This window comes from Capra hircus, chromosome 9 (genome assembly GCF_001704415.2).
Source record: "Capra hircus breed San Clemente chromosome 9, ASM170441v1, whole genome shotgun sequence".
NCBI lineage: Eukaryota > Metazoa > Chordata > Mammalia > Artiodactyla > Bovidae > Capra > Capra hircus.
In genome coordinates, this window is record NC_030816.1 from 37458353 (window position 1) to 37469520 (window position 11168).

The following is an 11168-nucleotide window of genomic DNA, read 5'->3' on the forward strand; positions in this document are numbered from 1 at the left end:
TATGGCCCACCTCCCAGAGTAATGGAAATAAAAGTAAAAATAAACAAATGGGACATAATTAAACTTAAAAGCTTTTCACAATGAAGGAAACTATAAACAAGGTGAAAAGACAGCCTACAGAATGGGAGAAAATAATATCAAATGAAGCAACTGACAAAGAATTAGTCTCAAAAATATACAAGTAGCTCATGTAGCTCAATTCCAGAAAAATAAATGACCCAATCAAAAAGTGGGCCAAAGAACTAAACAGACATTTCTCCAATGAAAACATACAGATGGCTAACAAACACATGAAAATATGCTCAACATCACTCATTATCAGAGAAACACAAATCAAAACCACAATGAGGTAACATCTCACGCCGGTCAGAATGGCTGCTATCAAAAAGTTTACAAATAATAAATGCTGGAGAGGGTGCAGAGAAAAGGGAACCCTCTTACACTATTGGTGGGAATGCAAACTAATACAGCCACTATGGAGAACAGTGTGGAGATTCCTTTAAAAACTGGAAAAAGAACTGCCATATGACCCAGCAATCCAACTGCTGGGCATACACACCAAGGAAACCAGAATTGAAAGAGACACGCATATCCCAATGTTCATCGCAGCACTGTTTACAATAGCTAGAACATGGAAGCAACCTAGATGTCCATCAGCAGATGAATGGGTAAGAAAGCTGTGGTGTATATACACAATGGAGTATTACTCAGCTATTAAAAAGAATACATTTGAATCAGTTCTAATGAGGTAGATGAAACTGGAGCCTATTATACAGAGTGAAGCAAGTCAGAAAGAAAAGCACCAATACAGTATATCAATGCATATATATGGAATTCAGAAAGATGGTAACAATGACCCTATATGCAAGGCAGCAAAAGAGACACAGATGTAAAGAACAGACTTTTGGACTCTGTGGGAGAAGGCAAGGGTGGGATGATTTGAGAGAACAGCATTGAAACATGTATATTATCATATTGAAATAGATCGCCAGTCCAGGTTTGATGCATGAGACTGGGCACTCAGGGCCAGTGCACTGGGATGACCCTGAGGGATGGGATGGCAAGGGAGGTGGGAGGAGGGTTCAGGATGGGGGACACATGTACACCCATAGCTGATTCCAGTGAATATATGGCAAAAACCATACATGTGTAATTAGCCTCCAATTAAAATAAATAAATTAATTTATAAAAAAAAGAATCCACCTGCCAATGCAGAAGACCCCAGGTTCAATCCCTGAGATGGGAAGATCCCCTGAAGAAGAAAATTGCAACCCACTGCAGTATTCTTCCCTGAGAAATCCCATGGACAGAGGAGCCTGGGGGGGCTGCAGTCCACTTGGCCACAAAACAGTTGGACATGACTTAGTAACTAACAACAACAATCCAGACATTTGAATCCACCCTGGACTCCCTAATATCTCTTCATTTTCTCCACCATTACATACTGTTTTCTTAAAAAGAGTCATTAAGGTATAGTTGCTTTGCAGTGTTGTGCTGGTTTCTGAAGCTGGTAGGTATGTGCTGCTCTAACTCCCAAGCACTGTCGCTACAAGCCTGCTGGACCTCTGGGATCCATCCTGCCATCTGATACACATGGAACAAGCTAAAGCTTCCCTCTTCTCACTCTGAAAGTAAATCATCATCAACATTGAGTTAAAAACTGGTTAATCACGCAGTCTCTTGGATTCCCATGGGATTTCATATTTCTGAAATCCTTGCTTACCTGCCTGAATCCTTTCCCAAACTGTGTACCCCTTAACAGCCTCCCACATAGCCTTTCTGATTCCACTCTTGCCTCACTCCACAATACTTTCTCCATTTATCAGCCAGAGTGGTCTTTTGACCATCCATGTGTTTGTAGCCTTTGTGATTACATAGCATCTGGCATTAACCAGGCATTCAGTAAATATTTCAGGAACAAGTGAATCGAAGAGTGAACAAAAGAATCCACGAATGAATGAATGTTGGACTTTATAATACAGGTACACATGTTTTTGTTTTAATACCCCACATATCAATATTATTTTACATGAAAAGTTAGAAAATACTAAAAAGCATTTTCAATAAATATTATATGATATCTGAACATACTCAATAAAAATAAATTATGTTAGCTATCTAGCTGTAGATAATAAATCTATGAGAGGAGAAAAGCTGTAAGTTTACTTTTAATTAGAAGGAAAATGATTATTCTATTATTGCTCTTGCGATGTATAGACAGCAGACATAAAACCACCTGATCCCATCATTAAACAGAAAAAAAAAAACTGCTTTATTTTGTGTCTTCTACCTTGCTTTCATAGGACAAAGCCAAAGTTAATGAGAAAAAATGTACATGTTCATACAGGATGTATTATTACCTGCCAGTCAGAGAAGTTGCAGGTAATTAGTTGTTGGCTTAAAGATACCATTTATTTTTTGTTGGTTGGTTTGGTTTGTTTTTGCACAGGGTTTTTTTTTTCCAGTTTTTATTTGTATAAAGACACCATGTTTTTGATCAAGAGCCACATCCCCCATGTACAGATTTCCACTGGTTTGCCCAAATTCTGTTTTCCTGCTCTAGGTCTGAAGGGCAGAGAACACAAGCAGCTGGTTTCCAGAGCACTGTGCTCCCCATCTGAGGCAGGCCTGGGCGACGACATGTCACAGAACAGCTGCCTCTAGTCTCCCCAACCAGCCAGGAGTAAGCTGAGCACAACAAACCCAGGAATAAAAAAACCTCGACTTTTCATGCAAGGACAAAAGGTGGTTATTAGGCATACCAGGAAGCTTCTTTTATAGCTGGTAATTACATATGAATTGGGGACATATAACAAGAAAAAATCATTTCCCTCTTCATTTACTTAAAAATGTGATTTCTGCAGTCATTATATAATTACTGGTATTTTTCAGTAACATTATTAGGAATAAATGGGCTACTGATCCTGAAATTATCATAAAGATAAAAATACTGAAACTTCCTTATGAGAACTGGTTGTTGAGTAGGTGGAAAGGAGAAAATGGTCCAGTTCTCTAAAACAGAAAACTGAACTTTCTTCTATGCCAAAAGGGATCAATCTGCCATTTTTCACCTTTAAAAAAGCGATCCCTCCTATTTCTCACATATTCTCCCAAGCCCTCCATCTTGCCTAATTCCACCCACAAACTTCCTATTCTCTTTTACTGCTGATCTGTTAGAAAAACTTCCCTAGGCCTTAGCATCCCTCTGTTTCATGCTTTCTGGACTACATGGTAGTCAAGAAAATAGGAAACAGGGCTTCCCTAGTGGCTCAGTGGTAAAGAATCCGCCTATCAATGCGGCAGACACGGGTTTGATCCCTGGTCCAGGAAGATGCCACACACCACAGAGCAAGTAAGCCCATGTGCCACAACTACCAAGTCTGTGCTCTAGAGCCCAGGAACCACAACTGAATGCACGTGCCACACCCACTGGAGCCCCTGCACCCTAGAGCCTGTGCTCCACAACAAGAAAAGCCACAGAAACCAGAAGCCCGCGCACCGCAACTAGAGCACAGCCCCTACTTGCTGCAACTAGACAAAAGCCCGCAGAGCAACAAAGATCCAGCACAGTCAAAAAATAAATAGAATTTTAAAAAGAAAATAGGACACAGCTCCTTGCTTTTATTTTTCTAGGCTACTTTGAGGGCTTAAGCAGAGTCATCCTCAACAAAAGTACAAAGCAGTGTCCTGTTTTCTCACATCTTTCCACATTTTTCCTCCCCTGCCTTCTACCCGCTCAATAGTCTTCATTCTTGGAGACCCCCATAGAGAAACCTGAATCAAGTCCCAGGTATGCACAGGATCTGTGCCAGTGAAAACCTCCTTCCCTCATCCAAGTTAAGAGCTCCCAGTTCCAGATCCAACTACAGAGACAACAGGTGGTAAGCAACTAACAAAAAGATAAACACACTTCTGCTAATAGGTTCATCCCATGCTGGCCCCATCCTTGCTCTCAGGTAACACCATACCTTAACCTTGTGTGAGAATACCTTTGTTGGTGGTATCAGACACTAAGGCCAGAGAAGGGTAGAATATTTTCATTGAGTCGACTTTTCAGCTCTTCTCAAATCACAACACACAAACATAAAAACTATGCCAAGGCATAAAGCTGACACTGTTTATAGTTGTCATTACCTCCAAAGCTTACAGCTTTCCAGGAGAAAGGAAGAAGGGGGGAAATCTCCCTCTGGATCCAGGCTATTTCTCAAAGCAGAATCAGGATTACAACAGCCAGCTTACAGCTGTGCCAAGAATTTAGCCAGAGCTCCTAGGAGAAGTGTGAGTGAATTGGCTAATGCTACAGAGACAAGAGATTGAAAAGGTAACAGAAGAAATACCAAATGCAGAAGTAACGATAGAACTAGAAAACCACAATTCTGCACCCCCAATGAAGGAACACATCTAAGCAAGTTTCATCAATGGCTGCTAAAACCATTAGCTGAGATGACCACACCTAAATCCAATCATCAATTTTCACATCACTAGAAATGGGACACACATACTCCACATTCCCTTAATAAAATAAGATGTAACATCACCTATGAATTACTCTTGCTCCCTTCCCCAAATAAAAGCCCTGAGCCCTAATCGAATCATTCCTCTAGCTGTAACCTCCAGAAAATATGAAGGGTAAAGGAATGTCTTAAATAACATCATGGGGAAACAATCTGAAGAAGGCGAATTGAGAATGTGGGCAAAGGACAAATGACCTGATTTCTTCAACAAATGAAAGCGGTAGGGTGGGAGTGAGAAAGAGAGAGGGAGAGCTGTTATAAATATAATAGGACTTTAAAAACATACATCAGTGCAATGAGTAGACCTGTTCAGATCCCAGTTCAAATACTGGTTTTCGTTGTTGATTATTTAGTCACCAAGTAGTGTCCGACTCTTTTGTGACCCATGGACTAGGGGATACTCCTGTCCCAGGAATCAAACCCACATCTTCTGCATTGGCAGGTGGATTCTTTACCACTGGGAAGCCCAATTCAAACATACTCAAATATATTCAACCTTAAAAAGACATCTTTCAGAAAACTTGATAAAGTTGAACATAGACTGGGTATTAGATGATATTATGGGAAAACTGTAAATTCTGGTGGGTGCTGAGTATTAATGGGCTTTCTAGATGGCGCTACGTGGTAAAGAATCCACCTGCCAATCCAGGAGACCCAGGAGACACGCATTCAATTCCTAGGTTGGGAAGATCCCTCGGAGAAGGAAATGGCAACCCACTCCAGTATTCTTGCCTGGAAAATCCCATAGAGAGAGGAGCCTAGCAGGCTATAGCCCATAAGGTCAAAAAAGTGTCGGACATGACTGAGCGACTAAATAAGGACGACAGAGTATTAACAGGTGAGATGATACAATGCTGGAATTTAAAATATTAAAAGCAAAGGAAACAAGGTTGGTAAAACATTGGTGGGGGTGCTCAGCTTTCTATTCTCTCAACTTTGGGAATATTTAGAAAACTTCCATAGTAAAATGTTTTTTGGTTGTTTGGTGTTTTTTAAGTTAATGAACATTCATGTAGAGTAGTCATAATAGGTAGTCGTATCCCTCCTCCTCGTTTTTTTAAGGCCTGATTTAATTCAGAAGATCCAGATAATCAAAGGAAGAGACAGTTCTTTGCACAAACCATAAAGAAGGTAAATCGGCAGCCCAGCCAGGTGTTTAGAAGCCAGCAGCAGCAAGCAGAATAGGGAGGGTTGTGTGAAACTTTGGGATCTTCCACAACTGGCTTGACAAAGACGACGTTCGCAAGTTCCCCACCCTGAGCACAGACCTGCTGGCCAGTTTCCCACTCCTCATTGCCAGCTGGCTGCAAGGGTCTCAGAGCCTGTGCCCCCGGCTCCCAGGAGCAGAGGGCAGGAAAAAAAGAGGCGGCTCTACTTGCAGATGGAGTCGACCATCTCTGAGCCAGCTGGCCTCCTCCTAGAGCTCCACACAGAGAGGCCCTAGGGACTGACGCTCCTCGCCCCAAGGCCGCCAGCCTGCAGACACTCACTGCCATGGTACCAGGGGCCTGGGACCCAGCCACTCTCCGCCCACAGTGAACAATTCTACGGGATGGAGCAGACTTATCAAGTTATTTATTTCCAAAAGAGAAAATGTAAATTTGGAAAATGAATGTGTCTAAGTACTAGATATTAAGGAATAATTAACTTTGCTTGATATGATAGTACAACTATGGAGGAAAACAGTCTTCGTGCCCACTAAACTATGAAGGGGTAATATGTCATGATAACTCTAATGGACTTTAAAATACTTCAGCAATGAAAAATACCAACATGTTAACAATTACTAAATATTAATAACCTCATAGAACTAGACTTAAATTAAAATTAGGAAAGGCAGCATGGTGCATGTGAGAATATGTGTAAGCCTACCGCAACTACTTTCACATTTTACATATTACTTCCAGTCTTTAATCTAAAAAAAATGTATATTCTGGAATAACTGCAATCATAATTGTATTCAGCTTTTTCCAGTTAATATGTTCATAGAGAGTTTTCCACTGTGTTATCTTAATAATTATTTTTAACATTATTTCATAATGTGCCATAATACTGATATTCCCCTAAGTAAAACTATACCTTGTTTACGGCCATATCACCCTGAACCTGCCAGGTCTCATCTAAATAGCCATATCTTAATTTTGAATACTTCACTGCTTTTTTCTACAGGATTTATTGCTGCAGTGAATAACCATGTGCATATAGCTTTATGCTTTTGTTAAAATATTTCTCAAGAATGAATCCTCAGAAATGTGAGTTCTGAGCCTATATATATAGCCCTGGCAAATTATCCATGTTGCTGGACAGATGACTTTAGCGCATTTGGCAAAATGCACAATTTCAGAAGATTACTATTGTTTTCTTAAATTTAAGGATCTTTTCATGTGCATGTCTTTGATTTCTATGAAAAAGAATATGTTTGTACATCTCTGTTTACTAGAAACTTGGTTAATATTTGCCATTTAGTTATTGGAAACATGAAGCTTTCTCATAAATTTCATTGAGCTATTTATATATTGCTATTACCCTTTGTTATTGGGAAAACTAATATCTTCCTCGGATGACAGCTGTGTTCTTTATTTAATTTTGATATTCAAACGCATCAGGTTTTATTTCTCAACAAAACAGAGTATCTCTAAGACCATCTTGACCTAAACTGCATTTGCCAAAAGCCCACTGACAGTGTGATACTACCGAACACTTTGTAACTGACCTGCCAGGAGCACACTTGACTCTCACTCTTGCTCACAAAATCCTCCCAATGGTACCTCCTAGCTATTCAACTCGATCCTCTCCTCTCCACCCGTTACCAAAGTACCACATCATATGTCACCTGAAATGTTGAATACAACTGCCTCCTAACTGGTCTCCCTGCCTCCAACACAAATGTCTTGCAATGCAAGCTATCTGTCCACATGGCTTACATCTTCCAGAGACTCTCCCTTTATGGCCCCTGCACAACTGCTGGATCACTCAAAAACAATTAGCCAACATTCTTCGAATATTTACCAAAGAGTCGGACACGACTGAGCGACTGAACTGAACTGAAGCACTTTACAAACAGTACTTCAATTAACATTCACAAGAATGCCTTAAATACAATACCTTTGTACCCATTTTACAGATGAGTATGCCAAGGCATATCGAAGTAACATCATTTGACTAGGTTCCCACAACTGGGAAAATGCAGAGCCAGTATTATAAACGTTGTTGATGGTGGAGGTCAGTCGCTCAGTCATGTCCGACTCTTTGCGACCCCATGGACAGCAGCACACCAGGATTCCCTGTCCATCACCAACTCCCAGAATTCACTCAAACTCATGTCCATTGAGTTGATGATGCCATCCAACCATCTTGCCCTCTGGCGTCCCCTTCTCCTGCCTTCAATCTTTCCCATAATCAGGGTCTTTTCTAAAGAGTCAGCTCTCAGCTGACTCATATGCTGAGGCATATAGAAGTTACATCATTTGGCCAAGTTTGCACAACTGGGAAGATGCAGAGCCAGGATTATAAACATAGCTCTGCCTAACTCCCAAGCCCAGAAATATCGTCTTAACCACTATACCACACTTCCTCAGAGATAGATCCTCACCTTTCAGCAGACTGTGTGCTTGCCACTCTGCCCACCAGCAGCACAGAACTGTCTCGAATTTCTCTCATACATCTGTGCTGCTTCTCCACTCAGTCTCTTCCCTCAAGGCATTCTGTCTGTTGGAAATGTCCTTCCTTCTCTCTTGACACTTGCCCTGTATGACTCCTACCCATCTTTTAAGACTCAGTTCAGGTGTCACCTCCTCTGACAAGCTTTTCCCTATTTTAACTCCTTCCCCACCCTTCCCCTCTTCTTTATCTGACCAAAGAGGTATCCTTCTTCTGTGCTTATCTCCATCATTATGCCTAGCACATTGTGTTGTCAATATCTGTTCCCATGTTTGCTTCCTCCACTAGACCACAAGCTGCTGGAGACCATCTGAACCATCCTGCGACCCCAGCCAGTACAATGCCCAGCATGTAGCAGCCCCTCAGTGCTTCAACACGGTGTCCAGAAGACTGAGAAACTCAAAGAGCATTTAGTCAATTAGTTCTTGAATTCTTGCTGACTATCTAAGTATTGTACCAGGGATATTATAAAAAGCAAAAAAACATATTTCATGTGCAATATGTGCAGTTGACAAAATAACTAAGTGACCAAAAAGTCCCACAGACTATCTGCAGTGGAAATTCAAGGAGGAAAAGACTTTCTTGGGCTGGGACAGTCAGAGAAAACTACAGAGAACAGGAGAGATTTTAAGTGAGGGCTGAAAGATGAATGAGGCTCAGAAAGCAAAGCCACAGAGCAATCATCTAAGTCAAATGTTTGAGGAAATGTCTAGGCTGAGGACCATGACAAGCAATGAGAGTCAAAGCTGAGAAGATGCACTTCTTCCTCTTGATCTTGTAAATTCATCTTTGTAAGTTCAGCTATTCCCTTATCTAAGTGCAAGATGCCAGATTTAAGTTTTATTCCCAAGCTCTTAGCCTTCCAATGATGAGCATCTCAGAACTCTCGGATTATATCCTAGGACAGAAAATCATGGAAATGTTTCTATATAAATTAAAAACCTAGAGGCTGTTAGATCATGAGATGCATAATAATGATAAAATGTCAAAAACATGTGCAACCCCAGGTAATGAATTCAATGACTATCCTAAGGTCATAGAGGTCTTCCTACAAAATACATGTCATTCTGTTTACATCAAACACAGAAAACTCATTTACAAGTGAATGTCATTTTTATCTTTGTTCCATGGCCAAGTGCATCTCATTTGCATTCGTTTGTTTCCTTGCTGGAGTGCCTGCCACTGTTCCACAGCTGGTACGGGTTGTGCTCTATACCTGCTACTTACCATAGGCCCATACTCCAATCACCCAGTTACAAATCTGAGTCATAATCCCAAAGCTGGTTCTGCATAAGGTATTTTTAAGTAATACATATCATAGGGAAATCAAAACTTGATGTAGTGTAGATAGAAAAGAACTTTAAAGATTCAAATACATGCGCCCACAAACATATGCTTCCATGTTAGACTAGCATTACGATTTCCCTGTTGCCTGGCCTAAAGAAGTACAGTCCTATAGCTGAGTCTCCCTTAGGATTCTTTGCCAAGTTCCCAAGAGAACACAAGAATGGGATGGAGGCCCCATTTTTATCTCCCTTTGCACAATATGGTCAAGAGGTAAAAGTGCTCTGAGTTTTCTAACCACAGAGAAAGGGAACAAGCTGAACAGTCAGCCAGTCATCCATATCCTAGTCATTAGTCTGGTTCAGATACTATCCTGGCCAGCTCAGTCTTCACTGACAGTCTTCCCACTATAATCAGAGTAGTGACATCTTCTGAAAAATAATCTGGTCCCACCTACAGAATCACTTAGCACAAGTTATCCATTGAAGCATTCTTTATAGAAAACAACCTACTTGTTCATCAACAGAACAACGGTTAAATAATCTATGTATTATACTCTAGAATACTATACAGTAGAAAAGGAAAAAAAATGAGGAAGCTCTCTTTGGACTGTTATGGAACTATATCCAGAGCATATTCTTGAAGGAAAAAAAAAGTCCTAAAAGTACAGGGGAAAAAACTCCAGCTTAGGAAAGGGAGGAAAATAAAAATATATCCATTTTAGGGCGTTTATATTTATAAAATAAATACTGGAAGTATACAAGAAACTAAATGTTTATGTAGTAAAGATCCAGATTTTGTACCTTCTGAAACTCACAGGCTTTTTTTTGGTCAGGGGACCACTTTAAGAAAAGACAAAATTAGATACAAGTCTTAGAGCAAGCTTGCTCCAGGGAGCTTCATAATAAATCTATCCCTGAAATGACTTCTAGAACTGGAGTGTACAGAAATGAGGGAGGACCAAGAGGTCTAAATATAAACCTATTTATACCTATTTATCTTTGAACATGTGAACATATTATCCATTTAAAAAGCAAAATTAACATTTTAAAAAATACCCATATCCAGGCTTCAGTCATTCAAAGTCTCACTCCTTCTTCACCTTCTTCATTATTTCCCAGTCTTCTTGTTCTAGTTTGGTTTCATTGTGCTGCCTTGCATCTACTGAGATTCTGCCTCAGCCTGGCCCTTTCCAGATGGTAATGTACCTGGCATTCTATTTTGCTTGTGCCCTTGTTTCTCTCTTTCTGATCACCCTTGGTTCTACCATCAGTAGAGCAGCTTCAAGGCAGCCCAGTTCCACCCCTGCACCCTGCATGGCCCAGACTCCCAGGAATCCAGCCTGCTACTCATGAAAAGAGTTTGAAAATTGACTGAACTACACCGCAGGTGATCAGTCCCAAGGGATGCTATGATACTGGAGAAAAATTTTATGTACTTACTCAGGAATTGGGTGCTTCTCTGGCAGTACACAGTTTGTCCTGAAATACTCAACAGAATAAAACGATCATATTTTCCTTTTTAGTGTCCTCAGGATAACAGGTGGGCCACTCCACACTCATCCTTAGACGCACATCTTTGTGTTAAAAAAGACAAAGTCAGGCTAGACTAAACTGAGCCCAGATTTATATTTACCAAAATTCAAATAATTTCAAGTATATAATGAGGCAAAGATGGTCACTAACTTAACTCTGGTTCCAGCTGAAAAAG